A 10,595-nucleotide genomic window follows, 5' to 3' on the forward strand; every position below is an offset into this window, starting at 1 on the left:
TTTTATCACCTTGTTTATATTTGTTTTTCACTCAAACTAGGCCTCCCTCCAAATGTCTCTTTCCAGAATTTCATATAATTTTCATAGAATTTTCTACATATCAATACCACTCTTTAATTCCTTGTCATCACAGTTCATGGGCTCAAAGTCACTTTGCCCTCTCATTCTATTGACTGATTTTAATCCTCTATCCCTGGTCAACCACTTATCAACCAACCAAATAATCCAGGAGCTGAGTACAAAGAAGTGGACAAGACAGTCACTGACCTCAGGTGACTCCCAACCTCAGCCTAGAACCTGGACCAACACAGAGATAGCTACCCATAGAGGTAAAATATATGGGGTTAGGTGCTTATTGGGAGGCTTATGTATGCCAGTATTGTATTAGATCCTTTGCTGTACCAGCAGGTTATAAAGCCACAGACAGATCAAGAGATAGCACAAGTCAATATTTACATCTGAAATTGACACTTGGGGGCAGTCTGGGTGGCTCAACAGTTTAGTGCCGCCTTCAGCCCAGGGCCTGATCCTGGGTGCCCGGGATCGAGTCCCACATCAGGCTCCCTGCATGGAGTCTGCTTCTCCCTCTGCCTGTATCTCTGTCTCTCTCTCTCTCTCATGAATAAATAAATAAAATCTTTAAAAAAAAATTTTGTTTTAATTGACACTTGGAGGAAATGGAAGAAAAAAACATATTCCCTAAAGAATTCACACTACTGATTCTATTTCCCTCCTCCCAATTTCTCACCGTGGAACCCACACCTGCTTTTCTTAATTTAAAAAAAAAAAAAAAAAAGGTATTTCAGGGTCTGAAAACATTTCCACACTAAAAATTGATTGGTTAAATAAAGCCTATAAACAGGAAACTAAACTCCTAGATGGAGCTTACTCTGCAGGGAAAAGCAATTATTTGCTTTCTCACCTGGAAGGCCAAGAGGATTCTCCAAAAATACTTTTCCAGCCTACCTCTCTTCCAACTTGATTGCTGGATGGAGCACATATGTCACTGAAAAAGTCAGAGCAATTCCTTCAGAGTATCAAATTGAAAGTCTACTTTGCACAACAGATTCCTCCAATACTACCCTCAAGTAAATAACCATGGGTATGCCCCTGGACTGTGAAGGCCATGAAGGCAAAAACTGTGTCCATTTTGTTCTTTATTTACAACCATATACCTAATCCAACCACAGGCATTCACTAAATACTTGCCAAAGAAATGACCAGATTTACTTCCTTTTGGTCTCTGCACTAACCATCTATCTGACTCCCACCAGCCTGGTTGGTCAGAGACCAACGAGATCATCAGCTTACAAACTATTATGACTAGAAGGTGCATGTAAAGGGGAAACAAAGATGGCCCAATGAACTATTATGAAATCCAGAGCCTGTTTTTCTTGCCATCCCGCTATGTAACAAACAAAATCCCCACAGGACTGAAACAAGGAGGTAGATGGCCTTCCCACGGCAGTTTCCACCTGGCTGTTGGATGAGAATCAAGGATTGATAAAGGTGTGGACTAGCTAACATACTACCTGTTAATTCGCTAAAAATGTCTCAAGTGGGCCAACTGCAAAAGCACTACCCACTGAGCACGAAACTGCTCACTGGCTTTCCAAGGTAGAGAAAGCTAGCATATATGACCTCAGCCCAAGAAGACTGGTTCCTTCTGGACTGATAAGTGACACAGTTAGAGATGTGTATTCACACTGCAGTTGTCAAAGGGTTTTAGACTGCTAATGGGGTGGGGGAAGGGAGCATCAACCCCCCCAGACAGCATGTTTCCAATCATTAGCAAGTCCTACTACATCTAGGATGCCACCAGCACCTGTCACTGTCCCACCCGGGCAATGGGTACCCAAAGGGGAAAATGACTCAGAGAACACATCCTATTGGCCTAGGGCATGTGGTGTTTTATGAACCGCAAGGAAACACAATACAGAGATAAAATAGTTAAGCAGGCCCAGCCTAAGCACAATAGCACCCATTTTAACAACTGTTCTTCCTCAGAAGAACTGAATTTAAAGACTCATTCCTCTTTGTAATTTCACTATTAGGTTCAAAACCACAATCACAGAAAAGACACGAATTTGTTCCTAACAACACGAACCACACACTACCCTGGACTCCAATGAGAGAAGCTCAAAGGAGAGAGACATTGATCATACAGCAGTTAGAAAGAGCAACTAGACTAGGGATCCGGAGCCCTGGCTTCTAAAATAAATAAAATAGTTAAGCAGGCCCAGCCTAAGCACAATAGCACCAGCAGTTAGAAAGAGCAACTAGACTAGGGATCCGGAGCCCTGGCTTCTAAAATAAATAAAATAGTTAAGCAGGCCCAGCCTAAGCACAATAGCACCAGCAGTTAGAAAGAGCAACTAGACTAGGGATCTGGAGCCCTGGCTTCTAAAATAAATAAAATAGTTAAGCAGGCCCAGCCTAAGCACAATAGCACCCATTTTAACAACTGTTCTTCCTCAGAAGAACTGAATTTAAAGACTCATTCCTCTTTGTAATTTCACTATTAGGTTCAAAACCACAATCACAGAAAAGACACAAATTTGTTCCTAACAACACGAACCACACACTACCCTGGACTCCAATGAGACAAGCCCAAAGGAGAGAGACGTTGATCATACAGCAGTTAGAAAGAGCAACTAGACTAGGGATCCGGAGCCCTAAAAAATCTGAATCTTCAGATAAAAACTTTATCTTCCCATTCAGCCTTTTGAGACTCCTAACACTTGGGAATAGAATTTGCATTACCAAGTAAAGCACACTCCGAAACTCTAAAACTTTGTCAGGGAAGTTATATCAGCATTCATACACATTTACACACACACAGGCAGGAACTTTCTGGAAGGAAATCCCTGGGCTTGGCTCCAGGTACAGCTGAAGGTAATACAGATACAGGAGAAGATAACTCAAGTTCTTAGTTTTTATCTGGCTTCTTGGACAAAAGGCATGTGCCTTGTGCCCCACATTTCTCTGGTGTGGAACCATCTTGATCCTCTAATAAAAAAATGAGGTGGCCTGTACAGGCATACTTTCAAGAGCTTCTGGTAGTGACCTAGGAGACACTAACAAAGGAGGAGTAGAAGGAGTAAGAAAGGAGGAGAAGAAGAAGGAGTAAGAAAAGCAAGAGCAGCTACTGACCACGAATGTTAGTAGATCCACTTAGGACAAGGGCAAGAGGAGGCTCCGCATTATTTCAGTAATATGGCTGGTATGGTGTGAAACCAGCCAGGAGCAGATCGTGTAGAGGAAATGACACTCCCAGCAGTACCATCTGGTCCTCTTTGTGTCTGGCATGATCTAGATTTTTAACCCCAGGTACAACTAAGGTCCATGAGTAAAAGCCCTATAAAAGCTGTTCTGAAGAGCAGGCTTTCTCAGACCTACATTTAAACCACACTCAGGGTCCCTCTCCCTTCCCTCTACCTTGAAGGTTGGCTCTCCATCCCAGCCTAGCAGAAGCCTCTAAGCAGGTGCACAGAATGCTGGCATGGAATGTTTCATAAGAAAAGGAAAAGCTTCTGAGAACTATAAATTACATGTGATAAGGAAGGCTCTGTGGGGTTCATGGTAAAGTTCACTCCATAAAACACAATGACGCGATTTAGAACTGAGGCTTCATGCTGAAAAAAAAAACTTTTTAAAGCAGCAGTACATGTGCACTGAATGTAGGCACTATTGCAATCTGTAAATTCCCACCACTTTTTAAAGTTCAGCACCAAAGATTTAGAAACAATGCTATCGTATTTTTACACACATAATTCTTCATTTTTTTCTTTTTCCTAATTAGCAAAGAGTAGCATCTTTTCCTAATTCAGGGCAATAACCTCAATGACACAGAATCAAAAGTTTTTGCTATAACACTGTTTTTCCTCAAACTGCATAACCAAAATGTTAACTCCAAAGGAGAAATATAGATGCAGCTTTGAAAATATCTCCCTTAAAAAAAGAATATATCTCCCTAAGAAATAAAAACATGTCTACACAAAACTTTCTACATGGGTATTCACAGCAACATTATTTATAATAATCAAAAAGAGAAATAATCCAAATGTCCATTAGCTGATGAATGGATAAACAAAATGTGATATAACTATACAACACATTATTTAGAAATAAAGTGGGATAAAGTACTAATACATGCTACATTATGGATAAACCTCAAAAACATTATGCTAAGTGAAAGAAACCAACCTTATATTTTTATTTTTTTACATTTTTTTATTTAAATTCAATTTACCAACATACAGTAATAACACCCAATGCTCATCCCATCAAGTGTGCTCCTTGGTGCTCATCATTCAGCAACTTCTAAAGACCACATGTTGTGTGATTCTGTTTATGTGAAATGTCCACATAGGTAAACTATAGAGAGTAGATTAGTGGTGCCTGTGGGCTACAGAGATTGTGAGGAACAGGGACTGACTACTAATGGAGTTTCTTTTGGGGGTGATGAAAATGTTCTAAAATTAGAATATGGCGATGGCTGTCAGCCACCACTGATCTAGTTGATGGAATATTACAAAGCCATTAATAAATAATTATAAGCTATATGTCATTACAGAAAAATATGGTATGCTAAATGAAAAAAAATACAAAATTTAATGCAAGGATTTCCAAATGAAAGAAAGCAGAGAATAGATGGAAATGATGTTTGTGGCAGGATGGTAGAATCATGGTGATTTTCTTCTTCCCCCTATTTTCCAAGCTTTCTGTAATCTTGTCCCCAGTGTGTTAATTTAAAAAAAAAAAAAAAAAAGTGGCCCCCAGTCTTCCCTCAGACAGCCTAGGCTACCACTTAAAATGCAAAATAAGCAAAATCACCTTGTTCTCTTTTTCAAGTTCCCTTTTTTAAACTTCCACCCACTTAGTTTACTGAGATCAACTGAGAAGAGCCCAAAGAAGGAAGAATGGGATAAACAGTCCTATCCTATTCCCAGAAGCCAATTTCATTTTACTGGCTTTGTGAGAAACTGAAGCCTAGTCTAGCCAAAAATCTAGCAGAGTGTCTACACAGAGGCCAACTCCATGCTCTGATCTTAAACTTCTGTGGGTGAAGGCAAGTCACTGCTGGCAGGAGGTTGGATTTGGAAAGATGAGACTTTCCCCCTCTGTAAGAAAGGATGGTAAGAAAGGAGAGGCTGGGAAAGTGCCCCTATTTATACCTCTTCTCCAAGGTTTTATGTCCAATCTCCAACTACAGCAGAAAAGAATCCTGAGTCATTGAATTTTTCAACACAAAAGATCCTCTTCTGAGTAATAAAGAATTGTCAGTCACCACCTCCGCTGTCTGCAAACCCCTGAGAACCTATTACTGTCATCGGGAACCCAGGCTAACTTTCCCTAAATAAAGCAATGGGGTGCTACCAAAAAAAAAAAAAGAAAAGAAAAGTATAACACTTGCACATGTGGGGGGGGGGGCAGAAGTAGAGGGAGGACACACCACTATCAGGTAATTATAACAATCCACTAACACTGGCCACAGTAACGAGGAACTACATCTGTTTCTGCTTGAGAAAACGTTTCAATAATATCCTGTTTCTGGAATACTGCATAAATTCTTGGCATGCAGCCTTCAGATGTTTCAAGGGTGCTATTTTTCTTTTCTGAGATACAAGGGCCCAGGAAGGAGAATATATCACAGGCAACACAGGAGCCTATGAAACCTGTCCAGTTCTCACTACAATTGGGGCGTTTTCTGCTATTGCTATACCAGTACCTTCACAGACTCAAGCGTCCCCACACCCTGACAGAAGCACAGGTGGCCTTTCACAGCTGAACTGACCCAGCTCAGCACCACTGGAGGTCTACCAGCAGAGTGGAGACTTCCACACTCAGGTTAAGAATCAGAGTGCAAACAAGAGGAACCCTGCTGGTTTCTAGGCCAAAGGACTAAGAGAAAGAAAAAGGATACCATCACAGACACAGGAGCACAAAGGAAACATCTACAGATGCCTGACAGGTTTTGCTGCTAAAACCTAAGCCTTATAAGAGGTATCTCTTTCCCCAGTGCCTCCACTTTGTCAAATAAAGGTTTTTTTACACAAAGACACAAACTTACAAGCATCCAAGGGAACAATGGCTGTTGCCTTGAATCCCAGCCAGAGTGGGAGTGAACAGATCTTGATGCTCAAGGACAGTCACCCCAACGCTGTCCTGGAATTGCTTCATTGGTCTCAGATTCACAGCTGTTGCAGCTTTAAACACACAAACCCCCAGCCCCAAACCTCAAGCTGCAGCCTTCATTTCCACTGATGTGAAATAGCCCTCCCACTTACAGGCATCATTTCTCACTGCTCTAGTTTTTAAGTCTCCTGAAATGTGGCAACATAACTTAAGAATATTAATTTTTTAAAATCATTCCACTAAATGAAATCTCACTATGGTAGGATGTGTGGGTGGCCCCTAGATTGAAGCCATCTTGAGGAGAAACCAGGAGCAAGAGTTTCTATTATCATATATACACTTGTCCCAGTGTCTACCCTTAACCCACCTGTCCTAATACTCAACACTCAAGTCTGCATCCAAGCAATATCTGCTTCTAAATATTTAAAAAAAAAAAAAAAAAGGCACCAAGCTTCTTTCTCTATTTGTTCTTTCCCCTATCGCTTAAGGGAATGTCCCTAAAGCAGACTTCCTTACTGTCCAGGAAGAGAAAAGAGGGACAATGAATCCTGCTTTTTAACTTCAACTAGAAGATCACATGTTAATTCAGGAGCTCAGTAAAATGCTTCAAGGATGGCAATTATACAACCAGTACCAGTGGATCTGCTGACATTCAAGCCTTCAAGTGGGCAGTGCAGGCCTATAAGTGGGCACTACAGTCCTGCTGCCTCTTGGTACATGTGGAAGTAGAGAGGACAAACAGCACATGAGCTCTCTGGTCTTCTTCTCTGTCCACAGGCAGCTCTGCTAAAGGCTTCTCCACAGTACACTTGTTTTAGTACAGAAATGAGGAAGCTTACATGACTCACTAATTTTTTAAAAGATATTGTAATTCTCTGAGCCCACAGCCAGACACCAGTACAGTTGACCCTTGAACCACACAGGTTTAAGCTGCATGAGTCCACTTTCACGCAGATTTTTTACAGTACAGTATTATAAATTTATTTTCTCTTTCTAGTGATTTTCTTAATAACATTTTCTTTTCTCTATCATACTTTATAAGAATGCAGTATATAATGCACATAAATATAAAATAAGTGTTAATAAACAATTTATGTTATCAGTGAGGCTTCCTGTCAACAGTAGGCTATTAGCAAAATTTAGGGGGAAATCAAAAGTTATACATGGATTTTTGACTGCATAGAGGTCAGTGCCTCTAACCCTGTGTTCTTTTAAGAGTCAACTGTAGTCACTTGGTGGTCAAAACAGCTAAGGATATGGGAAAAGTACACAAGGAAAGATGTAAAACATCAGGCAAGTTTTTATCTGGGCTATAGAAAAGCATGGAGGCATAGAGAGAGTGAAATAATGCTTAGTATACGGTATTAATAGCAATAAACTTGAAATAAGTTTTACTTTTAAGGAGCAAATGAATTATTACCTTTGGAGGGTGCATATAGGTATATGGAGTGGGAGGGCAGCTGTAGAAACTACAGCCCCAGCAACAGCGAAGGAGGAAATCCCCTGCCAGAAGATGCACCATTATATAAGAGCGCAAGTTCAGTCACCACATGATGGAGACCTGCCAGGAAACCAAAGTGCTGAGGTCTCCTCTCTGCCAGCCCCTATCTGTAACACCTAATTCCTCTCCTCCTTTCTGATGCCTAAATTGTGGGCTTTGAGAAAGCAGGCCGCAGCAAATAGGCTGAACTGTGCCATTTGACACTGGGTTTGGTCTCAGGGTTTAAATACTTGACAGGGGAGGGGGCAGTTTACAGCCCTACTCTGAGCACCCAGCTCTGTCCCCATCTAACTATAGGTGAGGATTTGTTTAATATGCCACTTCTACTACAGTATCCAAGTCATTCTGTGGACAGGAAGTCCTATCAGGCCTCATTATCAGTAGTGTCCTCCAATTTAACTCACTAGACAGAAAGAAGGTCCCTAAGCAGCACATGGTTACCACTTAAAATTAAAATAAATCAAAATACACCGACTTAAAGGCTGTGAACTCCATGAGGACATGGTTATGCTGTGCGTTACAGTATCCTCAATACCTCAATACCTTACTGTGTATGCCATCTAAGCCTGGCATACATTCTGTATCACATAAATACTTGAGAATACTGAATGAAAAAATGAATAAACATATGAATATTGTGCACATACCATAAATGTGTACCTTGGAGAGTTATGGATGCTCCAGATCTGAGAAAGAGCTTGAAGAAGTAATGCTTTGAAAAGCTTCTAGAAAGACATCAGTTTCAATTTCACTAAATGGTAAGCAAATTAGAAGCTAACTGTATAATCTAGCAGTTAAAATGTGGGCTCTACCATGAGCTATTTTTGTGACCTTGGGCAAGTTATTTGTTTGATTTTGGTTTCAACTGAAAAAAAAGGGGGGGGGGATAACAATATCTACCACAAAAGTCTGTTATTAAATGAGACCAAGAAAGTAAAGTTCTTGGCACAAAACATGGTACACAGTCCTCCAGAACTGTTCCTATCATTTGCTATTACTGTTGCTTTAGTAAACACCTCCTTTACTGAGGGGGAGGCAGACCTACTCCTGCCCCTACACCCAACCGAACTGTGAAAATTTTCATTTCTGGTTGAATATGCATCTAGCTAAAAAAATGCAAAGCCAGGCAGTCCCAGTGGCACAGCGGTTTAGCGCCGCCTGCAGCCTGGGGTGTGATCCTGGAGACCTGGAATCGAGTCCCGCGACGGGCTCCCTGCATGGAGCCTGCTTCTCCCTCTGCCTGTGTCTCTGCCTGTGTCTCTACCTCTCCCTGTGTGTCTCTATGAATAAATAAAATCTTAAAAAAAAAAAAAATGCGAAGCCCAGAATATTGAGAACTCAATGCCAAGAACATGTCTATACTAGCCTCCACTAGATGGTGACAATTTGGGTGTGGAATTCCCAAAACAGAAAAGGTGTGTGCATCCTTCATACATACATTTTAAGCCAGAGGAACGAAAAGATCAAGAAAATGTGTTAAACCCCCCCCCTCCCCCCCGCAAAGGATGCAAAGACACCCCGCCTATCTCTGCAGATCTAGGAAGGGCGCAAACGCCCGCAGCTCAGTGAACCAGGTAGTTTCACTGCACCTCGGTACAGAGCACACACAAACCCTGTGAGCAAGGGCAACAAAGCCCAGCGGGCCGCCTGCCCCCGAGACCACATACATGCAGCGGGAGCTGCAGGATTAGGCCTCTTGGCTAAGGCATGGACCTCCACCTAACAGCCAAAGCCTTGATTTTGACGCCTTTTCCCTCTTGGGTCCCACCGTCCCCCACCCCCACCCCCACCCCATGCTAATCTCGTTACAGGTAACTTTCCACTTCAGCAGCCCGCAGCCACACTATGCGGGAGGGTCACACCTACACTATTATTTGGAGTCCCTAAAAACCAGGAGTAGAAAAAAAAAAAAAAAGAGCTAAACAGGAAGTGGTTTCGGGGAGTCTCAGCCCGGATAATAAAGTTTTTTTTTTGTTTTTTTTTTTTTTTAGGGTTAAAGAGCAGACGAGGCGCGCGGGGAGGGCTCCAGCAAGCTCCGATGCTCCCACACACGGACTCTCAGATTTCCTCGGAAAATCCACCGCCGCCCCGCAGGGCCCGCCGCCGGGGTCGGCCGGGGGGGAAGTAAGAGGTAGAGAGGGGGCCTCCGTCCAGCTTCTCTCCGGCGAGCCGCCGGCCGGGGAGCGCGACCCTGCACGCGGCGGGCGAGGCCAGGCGGCCCCCCGCCCCCCGCCGCCCGCCGCCCCCAGCTCCCGGCCGCAGCCCGGCCGCAGCCCGGCCGCCCGCCGCTCCTCCCGCGGCCTCCGCACCGCCGCGCCGGCCGCCCTCCCGGCCCCGCGCGCGACCGGCGCGGTGACAGCGGGGAGCCTCCGGGCGGTCGGCCGGCCGCGGCTCCCCGGCGTGCGTGCGCGCCGGCCCCGCGCCCCTGACAGGCGGCCGGGCGCTCGGGTGACACAATGCCGGCCCGGCGCGCTGACAACTCACCCGGGGACGGCGCGGCGACCTCCGCGAGGGGGGCTCCAAGCGTCCGCGGCGCCGGGATCCGCTCCGCCGCCTGCGCGCGCCCGCAGCCCTCTCGGGTCTCGGCGAGGCCCTGCGTGCCCTTGTCTGGCTGGCGCGGGCCGGAGCTGCGGGAGGAGGCGGCTCAGGAGAATGGAACGCGGCGGCGGCGGCGGCTCCCGCGTCACTGGCCCAGCTGTACCGCGCGGGCGGGGGAGGACCGCGGGGGGGGAGGGGAAGGGGCGGGCGGGGGCGGGGCCAGGCGCGCACGCAACAAGCGCCGGCGTCGCGCCGCGGGGACCGCCCCCTGGGAGGCCCCGCCGGCCGAAGGCTGCCAGCACGCACGCGCCGCCGACAGGGCCGCACGCCCCGCGGGAGGCGAGCCCGGAGCGCGGCCGGGAGGGGGGAGGGGGGGACTCCTTAAAGGGACAGTCACGCCGACCGCGCTTGACCCGCT

At 45.2% G+C, this 10,595-nt stretch overlaps 1 protein-coding gene across 4 annotated transcripts in view; it reads right to left on the bottom strand.

The window, feature by feature from the left end:
* SUSD6 (sushi domain containing 6) overlaps nucleotides 1-10,328 on the bottom strand; it is a 97,997-nt gene extending 87,669 nt beyond the window's left edge. For all 4 annotated transcript variants that reach the window (XM_041757999.1, XM_041758000.1, XM_041758003.1 and 1 more), the window contains exon 1: nucleotides 10,124-10,328. The gene's annotated coding sequence lies outside the window, so the exon portion shown is untranslated. The remainder of the gene's footprint in view (nucleotides 1-10,123) is intronic.
* Nucleotides 10,329-10,595: the final 267 nt, after the last annotated feature.

The sequence above is a fragment of the Vulpes lagopus genome, chromosome 6 (assembly GCF_018345385.1).
Source record: "Vulpes lagopus strain Blue_001 chromosome 6, ASM1834538v1, whole genome shotgun sequence".
Classification (NCBI taxonomy): Eukaryota; Metazoa; Chordata; class Mammalia; order Carnivora; family Canidae; genus Vulpes; species Vulpes lagopus.